The sequence below is a fragment of the Sarcophilus harrisii genome, chromosome 6, assembly GCF_902635505.1.
Source record: "Sarcophilus harrisii chromosome 6, mSarHar1.11, whole genome shotgun sequence".
Taxonomy (NCBI): domain Eukaryota; kingdom Metazoa; phylum Chordata; class Mammalia; order Dasyuromorphia; family Dasyuridae; genus Sarcophilus; species Sarcophilus harrisii.
Window position 1 is genome coordinate 7,941,320 of NC_045431.1, and position 22,351 is coordinate 7,963,670.

General features: G+C 39.2%; 1 protein-coding gene across 7 annotated transcripts in view; it reads right to left on the reverse strand.

Annotated features, from left to right (window-relative positions):
• LDB2 (LIM domain binding 2) overlaps positions 1 to 22,351 on the reverse strand; it is a 320,426-nt gene that overhangs the window by 220,753 nt on the left and 77,322 nt on the right. The window lies entirely within an intron of this gene.

The following is a 22,351-nucleotide window of genomic DNA, read 5'->3' on the forward strand; positions in this document are numbered from 1 at the left end:
GCCATGTTAACCTAGGAAACAGAAAGGTGAGGGGACCTCTTTTGGCTTCAGTTTTCTCAATTATAAAATGAAGACTCAGTGGTTCACAAGCCCGGGGGAGTGATTACTATCCGCCAGGCATTGTGCTAATCACTGGGGATGCAAAGAAAGGCAAAAACGTGGCCCTCGCTCTCAAGGATTTCGCCTTTTAGAAGGGGAGACAACATTCGAACAATTAAGTCCATACAAGAGAAATCCAGTGGAAGTGGGAAGTTCCTCCGATGGAAGGCGCCAGTGCTTTATGGCCACAGGTGGTAGAGGAGGGGATGAGGCAGGAGACATGGGAAAGGCTTCTAGAAGTCAGGGCAGAGAGCATCCCACAGCCAGCCAGGGAAAATACACAGAGATGGACTATTAGGGCCCTGTGAGAAACAGCCAGGTCAGGGTGGCTGGATCTTAGCATATGAGGAAAGGAGTAAAGTGGGAGAGGGTTGGAAAGGGAGCAAGGGACAGGAGCAAAGCCTTCGTTAGGCTAGAAGGTCAATGAGGAAAACTCCGGGAACATCCCTGAAGAAATAGCATTCTGCAATAATCAGACAACATCATAAGGCAATCAGGCCCCCATGGCCAAACTCCACTCACTGCAGTGTTGCTATGTAACCAACTGCTTCCCATAACAAGCAAGCAAAAAGCATTTAGGAAGTGCCTACTGTATGCCAGGCAATGGGCTAGACTACAAAGGCAAAAATAGCCTCAGCCCTGGAGAAGGAAAAAACATGGACATAGATAAGTATAAGCAAAATATAGAACCGAAAGGGAATTTAGTGGGGTAAACATTAGCATCTGGGGACTATATCAGGCAAATATTATTTAACTTAATACCATTTTCTGCAGAACCAGATAGCAATAAATAGACTATTTCAAATTATGAGTAAGGCGTGGGGAGTTCATTTAGTACTCGGTTACTTGGCTGCACATCTCCTGGAAGAGCTAACAAAAGAACCTACCTACCTTCCTTCTTTCCTTTTCCTTTCTTCTTTCTCTTTTTCCCCTTTTTCTCTTTTTCTCCCTTCCCTCCTTCCTTCCTTCCTTTCTTCCTTCCTTCCACCTTTAGCCTTTCTCTCAAATTTAAGAGTTAGAAGAAACCCCACCATCCCTAACTATCAACCAGCCAGTTTTTGCTTTAAGAGTCTGACTAAGGAAAAGTCCTCTTCCTCCCAAGACACCCACCATACCAGCAATGGTGCATATTGCCATCATACAACAGAGATGTGCTCAAAATGCAGAAGGAGCCCTACAGTTGTGGACACGACCAACACCTGACTTTGTCTTGTTTGACTCTCATGTCTGTGACAAGGATTTTGTTTGCCTTTTTTTTTTTTTTAAACTTGGGTAACGAGAGAGAGGAAAAACAATCTTGATTAATTGAGGAGAACAACAAAATAAAAGATCAAAAAAAAAAAAAGAAGAAGAAGAAGAAGGTAGCAGTGGTAGCTACTTCTTTAGGCATGTGGGGATCCTGTCTGACCAAGCCCAGGAAAAGCAGATTCCCTTGGAATATTCCTCCAAATAGGAGTTCATTCTAGCTACTTGGAAACCTGAGTTGTGAAAAGGAGCTGAGGAAAGGATTCTGTGAATTGGTTATGTTATTTCTCAGCAGGAATATGTACCTAACCTTGTAGGATCTCACGCACAAGGACACCTCAAATCTCCTCACACACTAGCTTTAGGGCAAGGAACCTCTCTGTTCTGTGCTGTAGGTGCCATGTGCTTTTAATCAGAAACAAAGCAGGAGAAAAGTTCTGTTTTGAGTAGAATAATGTGATGCATTTCCATCTCCTCAGCTCTCTGTGTAACAAACATGAGCCTGGACTTTTGGAGAATGCACCAGTGCAGCTCTGGCTACATTAAGTCCTGCCAAGATGAAAAGGCTTCATGAACGGGCAAAGTAATAGCTTTGTGTCCCTTATCCCAGACTAGCCGAGCTAAGTTTGGACAAGAAGCTCTCCCGCTGGGCTAATGAGCTCTTCTATTTTACCTATGAGGACACCAAGGCCCAAGGACATTGTTGTTTTTCCAAGGTCACCGATGGAATAAGTTGCGGGATTGAGATGTGATTCCAGGTCTTTGGAATGGGCACCCAATGCTCTTTCTCCTTGGCCATAATGTCTCTGTCCTCACTTTAAGATTGGGGGGTGCACGCGTGTTGGGGGAAGGGGAAAGGAGCAGTTGAGAAAAGCAACCAACCCAGTGGAGATGATATGTTTGTTTCCACAGCAGAGATTCTAAAATTAGAATGATGCAGAAAAGATCTGTGCTCTGCAATACGCTTAGGGAGTAAGACTAAATTGCAGAAATATTGCTCATCAGAAAAGTGGTTAGCACGCCTGCCAGCAATGGTCCAAGTTCAAATTCCAAGCAGCTTGGCCAAATTTTGCAAAGAACCTCCCTCCAGCTCGCCGTCCTCCTGCTCCCTCCCACCCTGACCCCCATCTGGAAAGCCGAGCCGATTCTCTTATTCCATCGCGTCGGTTTGGAAAGGGTAATTCAGAAATACACTCAAATGAGCTTTGTGATTTGTCCTAAAATTCACACAAAGAGATAGTTTATTCTAGTTGAAGGGGCTTGAGCCTGGGAGGCAAGAAGACTATAGGTTGGGTGTGTGACCTTGGAATGGTCACTTCATACCCAGGCACTGATTCTGCACCGGTTAAGTGAGAAGGCTCGAGCAGTGGGACTGATAACTGGGGAATATGCTAGCTGGAAGCTTTGTAAGGTCTTCCCCCAAGGCTTCTCTCTGTAACCAGGCCTACTACATGTTACAAAGGAGACTCTTGTCACAAGGACTCAGACATCCTTTGATGGCAAAGGGGTCCGTTTCTGCCAGCCCTGAGGAAGGAGGGGCACAGTGGGCACTCATGTGCTTCCAGATGCTCGTCTCCTGGAAAGTTCCCGGGTTAAATGAGAGAACATGTAGCTTCAGGTCTTGTTCTACAACTGTCTATGTGACTCAGGAGCAGCCATGTTGCATGAGCCAAACTCTACGAGCATCTTCCCTAAATGGAATTACCCATTTATGTACCATCTCAAGCATTTTCCAATGTCTTCAGGGCCATGAGCTGCTTTTTATTTATTTATTTAAAAAAAATTTTTTTTTTCACACAAGCTGCTTTTTAAAAAGCTTCTTCAGCCTTCCACGAGCTCCCCAATAAGTAGCCCTCCTCTTATTTAATGTCCTGATTTTCTGGATAGGGTCGATGCTCTGGACATCTCTCATTGCCCTCTATAATGGACCCTGTACATTCACCAGAAGCAGGCAAAGTGGCGGGGACAACAAAAAGTCTTCCAAGACCTTAATACTGACCAATAAACACAGATAATCACAAGAATTTTCCTCACACTTTGCCGCCCTCATAGCCCACTCTCATGAGTGTGTGGTGGTCTCACCACCCTCATACCCAGGGTCATGTGCATCCCAGAAAGGAAACAAGCAAGGGGGGGGGGGAATATTTTAAAATCCTTTTATGAAATAAAGTCAGAAAGAAGAGAAGCTGAGTCCCAGAAGGATGAAGTATGCACTCCAGTCATATAAGAAAAGTAAATGAATACACAGACCAAGAATTCTGAGGGAGAACGAAAATGTCTGAAAGATCATGTCAAGGGATCCACGGAAATCCATCGCTTCAAATGTCCATCGTTACAAAGAAAACCAAATGAGTGAGTTTGATGTTTAAGATTATTTGTTATACAGAAATTATATATTGTATGCATGTGTGTATATATAGGCATGTTTACATGTGGGCATGTGTATCTACACATATATGTCAAATAAAAGTGTAAGCAGACTTATTTGACTTAGAGTTTGCACCAAGGGCGGACACTTGTTCAACAAAGAGCTGGTCTGAGACCAATGCTCTCCAGAAGCAGATTGATTCTCCCATTCCCCGAGTCAGGGGAGCTCTGCCGGAGAAAGGCCTAGGGCCCTGGGTTTGGGCAGAGCTGGGGATGACCTGCTGCTCTTTGGAAGTTCTTTTTTTTTGCCAGAATGAAAGCTTTGCCAAATGGGCGGTTAAAAAGACCATCCCTGTATTTCTAGTCAAATTGTCCAAAGTAACCTACTGCGGCACCGACGTTGGGGGGGCTGCTGGATCCTGCAAAAAGGACAGGACAGGGCTCTATAATGTTCCTGTGATAATCAACTCTACACATGGAGGCACAGGGAATGTCTCCCAAGAAACACGAGTTGGTTCACAGGACTGGGTGCACCCTCTTGTAAGAAGCAGAATGGTCTACACCATTGATTTAAACTGCTAAAGCCTACCTTTTTTAATAGAGAATTTCCAATTTTAGGAGCTGCTTCTAAAGTTTCATGAGTTCTTTTCCTACCCAAAGAAGTAAAAGTAAAAAAGGTCTTAACTGAAAAAAGCAATTTTTTTTGTTTCTTTTAGGCAAGCAAAACTCAAGGGACACGGCCCCAAAAATATTACGCAAAAGATGCTGAAACAATGAGATTTTGCACGCTGCTAAGGGACCCACCATAGAAAAATATATTCAGATATTCATTACCTGATATTAACAATGACTGAAAAAGCACGAGTCTGAAGCAAATGCTTTAAGAACAGAAGTTTTTATATATATATATATATATATATGTGTGTGTGTGTGTGTGTGTGTGTGTGTGTGTATGTATGTATGTATATGTACATATGTATATATATATGTATATATGTATTTCACTCCAGCCAAACTGTAATTTACAGAGCACCGTATCCTTTATGAGCTTCTGTAACTCATAAACTTGTATAATTTCTGCATGTCTTTAATCTTCCCAATGTACCAGCACAGGGATTTGCACTTAGTAGGAATTCCCAAAATGTTTAAATTTCATTGAATTATCCATGACTGAAGCATCACACTAGATGCTAGGTAAGTCAAGCAGAATTTTCTAAACACTGTTTCACCGGATATATTTTATTCATCAGCTGTGATTAATCAACAATACTGTATGTTTATTAAATAATTAATAAAGGGATACAAGACCCTCAGGAAGACAAAACTATGAAATACACTTCTCTTGCTTGTGTCCTTAAGGGGCTTACAGTTCAGTAGAGGAGACAGGGTGTATAAATTGAGGAAAATTCAATTCTATGAATATTTATTAAGCACATACTATGTGCAGAACATTTTCATGGTGACAAGAGAGAAAAAAGGATCAGGAAGATGCGATCCTTGCCGAGATGGGCCTGATGATCTTGTAGAATCAAGAAAGTCAAGATGCAACTAATTCTTGGAAATCCAAGGAGAATTATAACAAGAAATAAAACAAGGTAAGTGTACAGGAAAGGTTCAAAGCACCATATAAAGTTTTAAAAAGGAAAGGTTATTTAAACTGGAGAGACTCGGGAAGACTTCACAGAAGAGGGAATATGAGCTGCATATTAAAAAATAAAGCAAAATATAAAATGTGTGATCCAGACAAAAGAAGTGCTAGGAATCCAGAGGAGGAGCCGGTACTCAGCTATAGTATAGAAAAATGAGATCCACTACAGAAATCCTGAACATCTCCAACCCAATATCGGAGCAGTTGACATTTTTAATGTTTCACCTCCCCCTCTCTACCTCTCTCCTTTCTCTTCCCCTCTTCCCTTCCTTTCTCTTTTTCTCCCTCCTTCCCTCTCTCCCATTTTTCCAAATCATTCTTCCTAAAATTAAACAAACAAAGTATATGATGATTGCTCACCTAGAGTTTGTGTATTGCCAGAAGGTGAAGCTCATGCACAGCCTCCTGGGACATGCAATGATGATAGCTCGTATATTCAGATTTGCAAAGCACTACATACACACACACACACACACACACACATACATATGCATGTATATAAATATACTCATACAGATAGATACAGATACAATTTCACTAGAACCTCACAACAACGCTGTGAGATTTATACTATCGTTATCTCCATTTTACAGATGAAAAGATTGAGATTCAGAGAAATTAAGTGACTTTTCTTGGAATACAAAACCTGTTTAAAGTAGGATTATAACTTACTTTATTTATTAGCCTAAGGAATTACCCAGTTATTCCTTATTACAGATTCAGGGCTCTACCCATAATACCACACTACCACACAGTATCTCAAGGTAAAAAAATCTTTCCCCTAAGTAGAGGTCTCCAAGCATTATGGAAATAAGAAGACTCTGGTAGTTAATGTATTTCCCTTTTCTTGCTCATTGATTTCACTGTCAATAGAGAAGTAACTTTACTTATGGATTTAGAAATGGAAAGTTGAGATGATCTAGTCTAACCTCCTAAATTTCTATGAAAGAAAAATTGATTTATTTATTTTTATTCAATTATGTATTTATATTTATGGGTTACATGGGGAGGAAGAAGGGGATCCCGAATCTGATCTCAAGTCTCTAGACTCCAAATTCCTATTCCGATGCGCTGTCCCCCAATGTCAGAGCATCACCTCCTTTGGCAACCCCAGGACACGCGGAGAAGTGACCACCACAAACCACTGTCCCATGACCTTCCTGATGGGCAGGAAATGTGTGTGTGGTGAATTTCAATCTCAAGGAGACCTCCTCCTTTCTTCTTTGGGGTGTTAAAGCATGACCCCTACCTAGGTGGGGAATGGAGCCGGGCCATTTGAGAGTATCACTTGCATATTCTCCCCTTGTCCTAATGGCTGTGGAAAGGTCCCCCAGGAAAAGGGAAATAATGTTTAGCCCCCATTTCAATGCTCCATGATGCTCTATCATGAGCATCCAAGAGTGTGTATATATATATATATATATATATATACATATACATACACACACATACACAATATATAATATATACTCTCATATATTCATGTACATATATATGTGTATTTATATATATACCTCTGCATCCAATATATATGCATATAAAATACATACACATGTGTATATACATATAAACACATAACAGAAACATTCATGTGTATATACTATATTCTTATACATATATGTATATCATGTGTATGGGTGATGAGTCTATGAATACACACATACATATATATATATATATATATATATATATGTTGTATATTTATAGAGAAGGCAGTAAGATTTATATCTATTTATAACACTAGGTGGAAAAAACTGAATGATCTCATTCTCAGAATCCAACCCCATCCAGAACTGTTGGTTCTGAAGGAAAAAATGAAAGTCTTTGTTGATGGGAAGTCTATAATTTAAAGAGAAAAAACTAAGGATCTAGTTCAGGGCCATCTTTTTAACCAAGCCACTCAGAAACTGGGTCCCTGCTCATTACCTGGTCTTTGTAATGACTATTACAAGGCTGTAACTGATTTTCACCTTAGTTAAAAATAGCTTTGGGGTATTTGGGGGGATAGAGGAAAAGCAGTAAGGCGGACAACCTGAAACAGGTGTTTTTATTTATACTCACACATATGAGCTATAGGAATAAGAATGTTCCATGGGAGAGAATTCCAGGGCAGTGGCTGTGGAGTGGTTGGTTAGTCTACAGTAAATGGTGGAGAATTAGAAGGAAAGCAATGGGGACATTGATTACTGTGGAGAAGCAATGGCACTGACAAAAAGCACGTTTCCTTCTATTACTTGCCCCACCAGATTTCAGCACCCTGGAGCAAAGCCTCCCTGCGTGTCTTCCCATTACTGAATAAAATATAAATTCTGATGCTACAGATTAGCAACTGAATATTTCCATATTCCAGAATGGGATTTTGAATTGCATTTTTTACTATTTTTTTCCTGAAGAAAAATATTTGGCTGTTTTAATTGGGCCATGCACTTCACACTTTTAGGCTTCAGGATGCTCATCTGGAAAATATCAGAATTAGTCCATTAGTTCCTGCCAGCTCCGAATGCTATGAACCTAAGTGTATTTCTGTTATCTCGCCTCAGAAGGCAAGTGCGTCAGATGCTAACGAGAGCCCATGCTCTCGACCATTCCAGGATGATTTTACCTTCTCAAAAAACTGTCAGCTCTATAGTAGTCTTATTGATGCTATTTTGACAATCTTAGGGAATAAAATGAAGATGGAATTTTACCTGCTCCGCCATATTAAAATTCAGCTTTGGAAAAAAAAAAAGTAAGTTGTCAAGGGACCTTTGCTTAAGGGTGAACAACTATGGAGTAAAATGGTAAGCGAAACTGTTCTGGAAATAGGAATCTGATTTAAACCCATGTGACTTAGCCTGGCTGAACCTGAGAGGCATCTGAAGAAACTGACCCAGTAGAATGATGCTTCCAGCACCTCTCTGAACTACTTTGGCCTCCCAGCCTTCTTCTTAGCAAAAGGGGGGGGGGGCTTCCAGTACCCCAAGGAGCCCCTGGTTTTTAGGCTTCCGGGAACATATTCCAAACATTACATTCCAAAAAACACCCAAGGCAATCCAGGTAAACTTTGGATAGGAAATGTCATCTGCATCCAGAAACAGAACTATGGCGACTGAATGTAAATTAAAACATGCTGTGTTGCTTTTTTTTTCTGGTTTTTTTCTCTCACGGCTTTTTTTCCTTTTGTTCTGATTTCTCTCTCCCAACATGATTCATAGAGAAAAGCGTATTAAAAATTAATGTATATGTGTAACCAGAAAAAAAAAACATTTTTAAAAAAACATCCACAGCACCAGGAAGTACAGGATGTTATTGGACATTTCACCGTTATAACTGGTATTTGAGAATAATAGGAATGAATCACAGTTGTCTGAAATATAACTTGAGAGTTAAAATCTACTCTGATAAGACTTGCTAAAAACTTTTTTTTTTTTCCCTTTCTCCTCCAAACCTCTTACAAGGGGGGAAAAACCATTTATAGAGCACCTCCAAATCTGCAAGGAATTTTGCATATGCTATCTCACTTAATCCTTACAATCCTGTAAGACTGATGGGGTCATTCTCCCCACATTGCAGATGAGAATACTGAGGCTGAGAGAGGTTGGGTATAACAGGAATTCAAGTCTTCCTGACTCCAAGTCTGGCAATACTCTAAGCACTGGGTCCCACTATATTAAATTGTCCTTGCCGAACTATTGGTATATAATTTCACTATTTGTGAAAAGAAGAGAAACACATAATTTTTAATACTAGAAACTCCCCAAATATCTTGCATAGTTTAGAATCACTTTTAGCAATGTTTTGTTGTACTGATAATGTAATGTTTTTAAAGCTTTTTTATTTTCTTTTTCTTTTTTCATTTTTTCATTTTTTTATTTTTTATTTTCAAAACATCTGCTGATAATTTTTCAACATTGACTCTTGTCTTGTGTTCCAAATTTTCCCCCTTCTTTCCAGCCCCTCTCCTAGATGGCAAGTAATCCAATATAAAAATATATGTTAAATCCAATATATGTATACAGTAATATAACATCTTGATTAACATAATTAGCCTGAGGTAATATAACAAAATAAAATATGACATAGGAATGGGATGGGACACAACACATATAATATAATATGATATGATATAATTAATAATCTATAACCACACTCTATTGGGGAAGGAATATTCTGAAATGGAAAAGAAATGGTGGTCTTGGTGGGAGCAGACTGTGGTTGAATTCTAGCCTGCTAAGACATTGGGCCAGTCACTTTCCTTTTGGGGTTTCTGAGCCCTTATCTATAAAATGAGAATTTTGGATTAGATGATCTTGAAGGTCATTTTCAGTTCTAAATCTGCAATCCTATTCATGTGTGTGTGTGTGTGTGTGTGTGTGTGTAAGAGAGAGGGGGGAAGAGGGAGAGAGGGGGAAGGGGTGGGTGGGGGTGGGGTGTGTTCTGGAGGGAGATCAGTCTGGAATGAGGTATAGGACTTTGATTTTTGCTGCTACTGCAATTTTCAGCAACAGATTTCCCTTTGTAATTACCTTTGCGGGAGATTAAATGACCAGGCTTTGCTCAGCACATAAAGCTGTTGGTCACTGAAAGGGAAAGGCAGTGCCTTGAAAAGTTGCTAGGAAATAGGGAGAAAGAAAATACCAGAGAACTTCGGCAAAATTGACCCAAATCAATCAATCGAGTAAACATCGCTGGAAGGCCTACTATGTGCTTAACCAGCCTTGCACGCCAAAGCTCTGGCACTTCTTTAGTGAGTGAACCCCCATGACCAAAGCAGAGGTCTTAGTAGATGTTCTTTTAGAAGCTTTGTGGTCGGGGAGGGGGTCTTCACCGGGGGGCCACCCTGCCAAAAATGAGCATCTCTGTGCTTCCTTCCCGACCCAAAATCTCCGCAGCTTGGTAAGAGCCGCTCCTGCTTTCTGCTGGCACAGCCTTTGAGAACTCAGGTTCATTGCCATGACCGGAAGAGCCATCAGAGAATCACTTGAGGGCAGAAATTCTTAATATTTTTGTGTCGTGAACCCCTTTCGTATCCTGGTAAAACCGACTGACTCTCTCTTGGAATAATGTATTTAAATATATAAAAATAAAACACACAGGATGACACAGGAAACCATTTGTAATAAAAGTTACAAACCACACAGACATACATACCCATATACACACAAAGCAAGTTGATGGATGCCAGGTTAAGAACCCTGGTATCTAGTAGTATATTTGAGGTCTGAATCCCTAGACAGCAGTCCTTAAGTGATGGTGACTTGATTATTCAAAATAGCCTTTTATATATATGCAACATTTATATATATCATAATATATAAGTATTAAATTATACTACATGCAACAAAAAAATAAAAATTATACTACATGCAACAATAAAAACAAAAATATATAATATATGATGATATTCTGGTAACAATTAATTTAGTTGGAAATTTCCCAGCATAATCTAGATGTGTTAGCAATCTTCAAGGTCAAAAGGAAAAACAAAATGAACCAAATCTCAACCTACGAGACCCATTTTTTGGCTGGCTGAAAGGCATTTTGGGATCTATGGTTTCATAATATCATCTTTAACAATTTATTCTGAAGAGTTTACTTTGATAGTGATGGTGGTGGTGATTGGGGCAGATGGAGAAGGATAAAGAATAAAAGAAGGAAGAGGAAAAGGAGATGAAAGACAATGAGGAAGAGAAGGAGAAAAAAGAGGAAAGAAAGGAGGAAAAGGAGTGGATAAAGCCATTTAAATCCGGCTCCAAGCTACTTTTCCAGATTTATTTCACATTATTTTCTTCAAGGTATTCTAGGTTCCAGCCAAACTGATTTATTTGCTTTTCCTTGAACTTGATATTTCATCTCCCATTTTCTTTGCTCACACTGGCCGGATGCTTAGACTATCCCCATGGGAAAATTGACTTTCCTGGATCAAACCAGTACCACACCAAAACCAAAATTAAACCCAAACCAAAAATTTAGGAACCAATGAGGTTCACCAACAAGAGAGCCCCACCTGTAGGGATGGAAACTCTCCAAAGGAACAAAGAAGACAAAACTTATAAAGATTTCCTCTATATAAAGATCCTCCTCTTCCCTTTTCCTCCTCCCCTTCCTCTTCTTCCTCCTCCCTGCTTCTCCTCTCTCCTTCCCCCTCTTCCTCTCTTTTAATTAAACAAAGTCTCTTCTAGGGCTAGTAAAAGCAAAGATTCTTCTTCAGGTTAGTTATCTCTTGTAACCCTGCCCTAACAGAGGGAGTTTCCACAGGAAAGAAGTCACAGGGAAGGGACTGCAATCCAGGCAGCAGGAGGGGAAAAATAGAGAAAATACAGGCAGTTGCTTTAGCTTTCTCTGCCACCCCCATACCTATTCCTACTCCTTCCTATCTTTTAAATCCCTCGCTTTCTTCAAGGGTCAATTATGTGCCACCCTGTGGGCAAGTTTTTATGATACCATAGTTACCAGTGCTCTCTCTCTGTCTCTCTCCAAAATTCAGCATGTCTACAGTTATGTTTATAGGTTATATCTTTTCCCCTCCAAAAATCTAGTAAAATATACAATCCTTGAAGGCAGGAGCTATTAAAAATCTTTATATTTCCAGAGCTTCATACAATACCTTGCTCAAAGTAGGTAAATTATTAACCGATTATTAGATTTAATTAGACTAAGTGACTATAAATGATATGGCATAGCAGCACTTGTTTAAAGTTAGGAAGCATATGCATATTTCTCACAACAATTCTATGAATTGATACAAGTTTTTTTCTCCCCATTTTACAGATAAAAATGTCAAGGTCCTGAGTGTTCAAGTGACTTGTTCAGTTCTATCTGACTCTTTGTGACTGCATTTGGGGTTTTCTCAGCAAAGATACAAGATGGGTTGGCCATTTCCCCCTCCAGCTCATTTCACAGAGGAGGAAACCAAATCAAACTGGGACAAGTGACTTGGTCAGGGTCACACAGCTAGTAAGTCTCTAAGGCTGGATTTGAACTCAGGGAGATATGTCTTCCTGCCTCCGATTCCTCTCCTCCATCCAGTGAGCTGCCTTCTCAGTGACTTATCTGGGATGATCCCCATAAAGGGTGACAGCACCAGGACTCGACCGCCTTCCGATTTGAAGCTCAATCGTTTCTTCACTACTCCTGCCTAATATGAGCCGGCTATTTCTGGAAATGGGCCAGAGACATGAAAACATCTAGAACTCAAACCCAGCAGCTTCACTGAAGAGTCCTTTGTCTGGGTAATGGAATACAGAAAAGTGCCCGTGCGCCCACTGCTGCAGCAACTCCGATGCCTTCTACTCCGGGAGCTTTTTCCCCCTTCCTCTGGAGCCCCAACTGCCTGGGCTCTGAAATCTATTTACATAAGTACCTGTCATTATCAACTGCTGTGCTGGCTTTCTTGACTGATAATCATGGCTGCACTCCATAGCCCTGCAACAGTGAAGGGGGCTTTCGAATTTCCATGATAAAACCTTCTCTTTGTGCTTCTACTATCTCGCCTGGTTTTTATATTTGCACGGCCTGAAATCTATCCTATGGACTGCCAAACCAGCCACTTTCATTTCATTTATTTATTTATTTATTTATTTGTTTGTTTTACCAAATACCATTACACACAGATGCAGCTGCTTTTGATTCATAAACACCGTAATCTTCTCTAAGCCTTGGATATTTTTTTTGACAACATATAGATCAGAATGAATTAATTTTTTAAAGATTGCTAATCAAGTAATTTGTGATAGCCATCTTTTTTTCTTTTTGTGGGGAGGGGGAGAAGTGGACAGATCAAGTGGATTCTTAACATCATTTGGAGACCCTTTGCTTACCAAAAAGTATATATATACTTTCCTGATCCCGTCAATTGCCCTTGCCTTCCCTCCCAGAGTGTCTTGCATTCAATTATTTTGCATATATTTACTATCAATTTTATATTTAAGCTCACTGTATTTTTGGATTATTATTATCTCCTCAATTAGAATTTAAACTCCTTGTGATCAGGGATTGTTTCAAGTCCTAGAGCAGGAGTTCCTAAACTGGGGTCCAAGAACTTATATTTTTAAAGTTCATTTAGAAGTTCTATTTCAATGTAATTTATTTCCTTTATAATCCTGTATACTTCGTTTTATCCATTTAAACTTATTCTTCTGAGAAGGCATTCATAGACTTCACCAGACTGCCAAAGGGATCCATGACACGTTAAGGGCTAGGAATCCCTATTCCAGAAGGGTCATTATTTGCTTTTGGGAAAAAAGTCACCATGGCAATGAAATCACAGATTGCTCAAGTATCTTATCTTTTTGGGGCTTCCAAAATGTTCTGGTTGAATTGTGAAATGGATGTACAAAAGGTCATCTTGTTTGTTTCCTTAGATCAATCAATACTTATTAAGTGATTATTATACGCCATGTTCTGGTGATAAAAGTACTACTACAAGCATCGATAACAGCTAGCATTTATATTTATATATCTTTTTAAGTTATATATATTTATATATCTTTTTATGGTCAATTGATATACCTTGTAAGGCAAACACCATCATTTAATCTCCATTTTACAGATTAGGAAACTGAATCTGAGAAATGTTAAGAGATTTGGACGAGATCACACTGCTATTAAGTCTTTGAGTCAATTTGAATTCAGATCTTCTGGACTCCAGATCCAGAGTTCTCTATATTCTCCAAACACTTTATTTGGTTCCAATCAACCCTGCACTTCCCTGAAGAACCTCATCAGAGACATAGGGCACTACTAGTAAAAGAAAGGAACTTCCGAAGCACCTGCTGCGGCAAATTCAATGTATTGTCTCAGACAAATTTCTAAAGCAAAATGATAACATTTAACGAGTTTTTTACTTTGATTTTGCAAAATCCAAACCCTTGGGCATATGCACTTTTTGGGTAGGAAATGTCCCGTTAGGAAACAGATAATATTCTTAAACATTGAAACTGAATCCTATAAATCAAATTCTACTTTAAATGCATGGGAATTCTCATGCTTTAAAGAAATGATATGGCAAATCTTTTTGGGAAAGAGAACATCTTTCTCTCAAGACAATATTCATTTTCTAAATTATCTAGGGGTTTTTTTCCCCTCTCTATCACATTAATTTTTTTTCTTTGTGTAAAGCTGAGATTTCATCAGCACTGGAAATGCCTGGATCATTTAGAGGCAAATAACACAAACCAGGCACACCTAGTTTTTATGGGAACTTGAGTCTTTTTAAATGATAAGAAATCAATTCTGTTTATTTCAAGATAATAGTAAATGAGACAACAATATGTTGACTATATTAATTTTCTAACAGAATCAGACAAGAGAAAAATTGCACAATCTTCAAACAGGGTTTTTTGCTATTTAAAATAATTCTATTGATATGCTTTTTTTACATAATATAAACTTTTACTTTGTATGTCCTCTCCTTAAAACCATCCTTCATGTACAGTATGCAGTATAAGTCTTAATGAAATGGTCTTAAAACTTGAATCTAAAAAAAATTAAAAACAAACTTAAAATGACACTAAGGCTTTTGGAATATGCTGTAATTTTATTTTTAAAATTTTATTAATTCATCCCTCTCACTACCACTCTCCATTCCAAATAAGTTAGAAATCAAATTATAAATCAAAATAAATTAGAGACAAATTGTCACTGTGGATACATCTAATAACCCACATTTTTATGCACTTTAGGTTCATCTCTTCTCTGGCAGGAGGTGAGTGCTATGTTTTATATTCCTTCTTTTGGATTATCATTGAGCTAATCAGGGTTGAGCTCAAGTATCCCCAAACAGCCTAATCTTCAATCCACTATTTCATAAGGTCATTTCATATGTCACATTTTTTTCTTAAGTTAAGGTACACAGGAACTTCCATTTCTTGTTAATGTGCAGAAAACAAACTTGAATATCTTCTCAGAAAATGCTTTGACATGTAATTCACATCTTCACTCACAGTTCAGGCCTTTGGTGATCAACAGATAAAAAGTGGCATAAAATTGAAAAATTTTCTACACTTTCTTAATGTGTCCTCATTCCATAAACAATCATCTATTTGATCTCTTGATAGAGTTCTTTTTTTTCAAATAACATAGTCTTTCATTCATTCATTCACTAACATGTTTAGTAAGTACTTACTCACTGCACCATGATGGTAAACATTGGAAAAATTACAAAGATAAGAAATGCTAGTCTCTACTTTCAGAGGGACAGCTAAGTAGTGTGGTGGATAGAAGCCACCAGTCTAGAATCAGGAAGACTTTTGTTCCTGAATTTAAATCTGGTCTAGATATTTACTAGCTGGATGACTCTGGGTAAACTCATTTAACCCTATTTGTCTCAGTTTCCTCACATCTATAAAATGAAGTGAAACAAGGAAATAGAAAACTCTCCAGTATCCATACCAAAAAACCCCCAAATGGGGTCACAAAGAGTTGGACATGACTGAACAACGATTACTCTAGTGAGCTTATGATTTTGTATGCGGAATATGGCAAGCAGCAGATAAAAGTAGTGCAAATAAGAAGATAAGAATAGAACTATATAGAGTGCTATGAGATCAGCTGAAAAATAAATTATCTCCAGCACAGCAGAGGGTGATATCATAAGATTTCATGGAGGAACTGGAATTTGAGGAGTGGACTGGAAGGATGGATGATGGAATGACAGCTGACAGATGAGAAAGGTCAATATGAACAATGGTATGGAGGTGGGAAAGTACAGGGCATGTGTAAGTAAGAGTAAATGATCCAGTTTAGCTAAAAAGGAAATTATTCAGAATATTAATAGGAAATAAGTCTGGAAGTCATGAACTTTCACTATCAGATATACATTGGGACATTCACAGCGGTAAAATGCTGAGTCTTCTGACCGTCATCCTTTCCAACATTCAGTTTATTTCTCTTGTCCCCAGTTTCTTCATCCCTATGTTGGGAGAGTTAGATTAAAATATATCTAAATCTCTATCCTACAACTCTGAAGATCACAAGCAAGACAAGTCAACAGAAATCCCTCCTCTGTCCTTTCTCTGTTTGGGGGCAATGAAGGTAAGACATTCACTGGGCCCTTTTACTCTGCTCAGGGTTCTGGACACATGAGTTACAAACATTTTTCTGGGGGACAAAAATCATGAGGTTATTATAAACTTGTTCCTCCTCCTCCTCTCCTATGATCCGCAAAAAATCAGGATCCCTTTCTAAAACTGAGCAAAACATGTAGGTTTCTTTACGTCAGTCTTTCCATCACTCTCCCTACTCAGAGCAAACTCAACAGCCCAAGCCTCTTCCTCCTGGATCCAAATAAAAGAGAAGGCATCAGTTCTCAAATGTCCCACTTGACTGAAGTACCAACTAGGTTGGATGTTTGTTATTTTTTTTTTAAAGTATGGCTAGCTTTTGATTTTCAAAACCAGGAAATGAAGTTTTCAAATGGACTAAAATAGCATCTCTGGGTTTCCTCCAGCCAACAAAAGCTAGGCGGCTCAGGTTAGGCTGCCACTTCTTCCTTAATTCACCCTATTGTGTCTGTGTAATGTGCCTTATGGTGTATGAGATTACCCACAGCTCTCAGGCCCCCTGGGAGAGGACAATATGAAAGCACTTGCTAACCACAACTAGATGAGTCGGATGGAAGGAGAGCCTTAATTCTAAATTTTCTGGCTTTTGTGGGTTTAAGTCAAATCCTCTGTGTTCCTTTAGTAGTTTCTGTACTTAATTATATTTAAAGGTTTTGTAGGTAGAATTCCATTGGAACTCATAATGATCACGCTGTCAGCTCCCTGGGTAGTAGTTTCAAGTGTCTCATTGCTATTCACTTCGGGCACAAGATATTTCTTTACCCAAGTTAAAGGGATTTTGCTTTGTAAGCAGACATTTATAAATACAAAAAAAACGTGATACATTTTTGTTCCCTGGAATAAAAATACCTGAATATTTTACAACCCATCTTATAATTAAAATCACAATAAGTCCCTCTTAAGTCTCTAGGCTTTCTTTAAATTCTGCTGGTTGCTTTACAGTAATTTCTATTTTCAGCCTGTCTATTCAGATAGAATTAGCTGGGGTGGTTATAGAGCAGATAGACAAAGTCTACAGAAATCTTTCCAGACCCGTTTCCTAGGAGGATGAGCCTGGAGGCTGGGTATTAACATGGAAATGGCAAAAAATGGTCCATATGGACTGCAGAATCAGCAGGATCTCTGCTAGGTTGGGAACAGTGGTGGGTTGAGGAGCTCAGCAACCGCATCCTTAGCCTGGTCTCATCTCCAAAGGAGAGTGGTGGGCCGATTTGCCTATATTTGGTGCTTTGTGATCAGTAAAGTGTCTCCTTCCCAATAAACCGGGGGAAAAACCCAGCATCTTATAGAAGATACATCCTCCCTTTTACAGATAAGAGGCCAGAACAGCAAGGTATATTGCCTGGAAGTATCCAGGGAATCTCCCCCGATGCTCTTGGGACGTCAGAGATACCCTTTATGGCCACAGGATCCTCATCCTTGAAATGCCATTCGTTTGCCTCCTCTATAAAATAGGGAGGAGGCTAGACGGAGGGGTCTTAACTTGGGGTCCATGAATTTGTTTTTAAAAACTATTCGATGACATCATTTCAGTATAGTTGGAAAATATCCTGTGTTTGAGTTATTATAGTATTTATTATAATTATTAGGATGCTAGGAAAATCACTATTCCGTGAAGGGACCCATAGACTTCACACGAGTCCCAACGGGATCCATAGCTCTGCATTTTAGCATCCTATTATGTCTTCCAGAACATCCATACTCCTTCTGCTCTAGTCCACTGGAAATCCAAATAGCACCTGGGAAGAGGGGAGGAATAAGAGCTGGGCCAAGAGACCTGGTTTTGTGCAATAGTTCCTGTGGCTTTCTCTAGAGAAGGGCTGCTGGTGCTGCCTTTTTAAAGACCTCAGTCTCCCTGCAAGGCTGTCTCCTTTTATGCTATTAAAACTCAACCAGAGGGAGGAAACAGATTATTCTTTGCTAAAATTGTGAACTTGCTTACTGTTACACAGCCACCAAGAAGTCTATTCACTCAAGTGATAATTTATGGTCACTTGTAATCAAGAGTCAGGAATCTATCTGGCCTACATACATACATATGTATATAAAGGCAAATACATATATTCCTTCATTTATGTGTGAGGCACTGTGTTGAGGATGCATGTATAAATATGTGTATATATTATATATATATATATATATATATATATATATATATATATATTACACTTGGCATGAGACTTTTTTAATGGAAACACACACACACATTTTCAATTTCCCTATCATACACCTATTATAGATAGATTTCCTCATGTTGTGTATGATGAAACTATTAAAAGGATTGAGGAACTTGAGAGCCTTGGGAAAGAAGACTTATATATATCTTATATATACCTTATATATCTCTGAAACAGACTGATGCACACTACTGAACTTGGTGTGCTACTGGAGACAGAATCTCAAAACAATTGGTCCAGAGAAAGAACTTGATCCTATAATGTCTATCTAGTTTCCTTTCTAAATGAGATAATAAGTAATGAATTATTATTGCATTTCATCTCCTATGAATAAGGGGAAAGGGAAGAGATGGGGGGGTGGGTCAGAAAAGTGAGGAGAGGAGAAACAAAGGGAAAGGGAAAGAAAGGGGAGGGGAGAAAGAAAAGCCCTTTTCACTCAACAGGTTCTTTTTATTTCCTCCCTCTTGCTTGTTTTGCTTTTTGACCTTTCCCTAAATTATATGTGGAAAGCAAAAAGAGCTCCTGTATCTCCAAGAAAACGGATTTCCTGCTACAGAATGCCTATTTCAACCACCATCTAAAAGACTCATCAGAAACTTAATTCAACATTATTGCTAATCATGCTAGATCTAGAAGAAACATTATGTATCACCTAATCCAAAGATTCTTAACTTGTGGCCCAGACATCCCTTATAGAGATTTCAGAGCTCCATGAACTTGGAAGGGAAAAAATTACATCTTTATCTTTTCACTTCCCTCTAATTAAAATGTAGCATTTCCTTAAATTATGAATAAAAAAACAACAACAGAAGTTATTTTGAGGTGTACCCATAAGCTTTAACAGAGATCCATGACATGTAAAAAAAAAGACTCCCTCTTCTAGTCTAATCCCCTTATTTTTCTGAAGAGGAAAATGAAGTCCATAGAGATGAAGTGACTTGCATGATGTCAAGCAGCTAAGTAGCAGGGCTGAGAAGAAAGCTCAGAAAAGAAAATGAAATTGAACTTGAAATCAACAGAAACCATGTATGGTGCCTTCTCTCCTATCTCTCCAACAGAAGTGGGTTTAAAATGGAACAGGCTATGGCAAGAGGGCCCATAAACATTTCTCGGAGACGGCCCTGCACAAACATCCAGCCGGACTCGGCTAATGCTCCTCTCCTAGTCATCCTGCATTCTAGAGCAGAGGTTCTCCTTCTGGAGTCATTGGATTTTAAAAAGAAATGAAAAATTTAAAAAATGATACACATACACAGAAGCACACACATACACGCTTATATATATGTACATATATCATCTTATTTCAACATAATTGATTTTCTCTGTTATTCTAAGTATTTTATACCTTTAAAACATTAAGGCATCTTTAGGGTTCACCACACTTTCAAAATGGTCCACGATGCACAAAAAGGTTAAAACTCTGGCTCTAGTTTCTTCTCGTTGTTCTATTGAATCCATAAACTTTTCTAGCAGTCATTCAATCCGATTCCCTCATTGTATAGATGAGGAAACGGAGGCACGCAACCATCAAATGATTTAGAAAATGTCTGGATTTGAACCTTTGACTACAAACTCCATACTTTTCTTCCCCTGCGCCACACCGCTTTTCTTAAAAAGCACACTAAACACATTGGTGCTCATCTTATTAGCAATTGAACAAATCCAGCTAAAATCTAGTTCAGCCATTTATCTCTTCAACAGTTTAATACAATCATGAGTGGAGGTACTCTCTCCATCCTTGTATGACCCATCCAAACTTTCTGGCTTGCGTGACTCATACATTTTTTATACATTTTTTAAAAAAGAAGGCATAGGACTGCTCTGCTATTTGATGGTGGAGGAATGGAAAAAAACTACCTAAGATCTGGAAAAGAGCCAATCAATTAGAATACGGTTACTTAGAGGAAAAAAACCAAACTCTCATATCCATATCTGATATATTATATTCCAAGTCTAATCAGTTACAATCTAAAATCTCTGAACGAATCCTAAGATCATCTGGTTCCCCTAAGACAAGATGATTTCAATCCACTCTCTGGTTTTATTCAGAGCCATTATCCTACATTCAAGCATTGTGGTTTCCATTTGTAAAAGTTGCCCCCATGTAGTTGTGTACATAAATCAGCTAAGTGGTATTTACCGAAAATATGTGCCTTTTAACCGGTATTAGTACAGGGGTGTTCTCCCAGCCCTGTCCTGCCCTCCAAGCCTCAGATCTGTACAAGGCGTGGGTACAAGGCGATCCCTCAATTGGATCAGAGAGAGACTCATAAAAGCACTGAATATACATTATCCTTCTGGAGGAAAAAATATAATTAAAAAGTTTCTCTACGGTTTCTAATGGCTCACATTCAGAGACATATAATAGGATGCAATGTATTTCCAGAGCTGGACCTGCATGTAAGAGGTAACATCAAAAATATGATTTTTTAAAAGTGGGCTGGTCCCAAAGGGAGAGGCAGGGGTAAAATGTAGACAGATTTATGGTTTACTAGTCCCCACAAAATGGGAAAAGCCATGGAGAAAGGCCTCCAGCACAGCAGGACTGATCACGGACAAGAGTCACGCAAGCCAGAAAGTTTGGATGGGTCTTACAAGGATGGAGAGAGTACCTGCACTCAGGGGTTGTAGTAACTTGTTGAAGAGATGAACGGCCGGACTTTCCTGTATAACTGTACCCACTTCTGAAGAACTATCATCCCATTGTTGTTTACACTGTGCTCCAGCAACCAGTGCTGAACTCCAAGTCACAATTACCTGAACTCCAATCCCTGCTCCTGCTTTAAGTAACTGTGTAACTTTCAAATCTCTGAACTCAGTCCTGATTTATCATGCAAGCACATTGGGCTAAATAGGTGATGCAGTGGATGGAGCACTAGATCTGAGGAGAAGATGAGAGTTCAAATCTAGCTGCAGACATTTATTATCTGTATAACCCTGAGCAAGTCACTTAAACTCTGCCTCAGTTTCCACATATCTGTAATGTGGAAAAATAATATCTCCTCTCTCCCAGGCCCGTAAGGATGAAGTAAGATGACATCTATGAGTTACTTGGCAAACCTTAAAACACCAAACATAAGCTAGCTTTATCCTAAATTCCCTTCCAGCCGAAAAAAAAAAAATCCTGTGATAGAAACATCTCTAATATCCTAGAATTTTATGATTCGGGGTCCATGCATCACACCTCAATAATTGGAATCTGTCAGTAAAGGCAATTCTGGTAAAGAAGGCCAAGTGACATTTGTGATCCAAAATTTGTGCTGACTCTCCCTTAAGATTGAAAACAGTTTGTGCTTCACTCTGCTCGGCTCCGAGCTCCGGCTGCCTTTAATAATGTGGCCTTGAATGGGCTGTGTCAACAAATCTCCTCATACTTAAAGGAAGCCGGGCATCTTCCGCTCTTGGCTTTATTGCACACCCCTTCATAAACAGGGCAGGGGGAGCACGCCGGGGCTGAGCTGAAGGGAAGGGAAAAATGTGCAGAGACTCCAGAGTCTGTAGGAGGAACAAGCTGCTTGAGGGAGAAAACGCCCAGATCTCCAAAGGCTGCTCGGGGGATTAATAGGGGAGGTTCTTCAGAAGGTGAGGAAGGGGAATCAAGATTCAGCCTGGCATTAGGAACAGCAGCTCACACAGATGGAGGCCTCCAGGGTGGGTAAAGGACAACAAAGGCAGCCTTGTGGGGTAGATAAGGAAGGAATCATTATCCCCATTTCACTGATGATGAGGGTGGTGGGACCGACAAGTCCATGCATTCAGAAGAATTGGGTCCA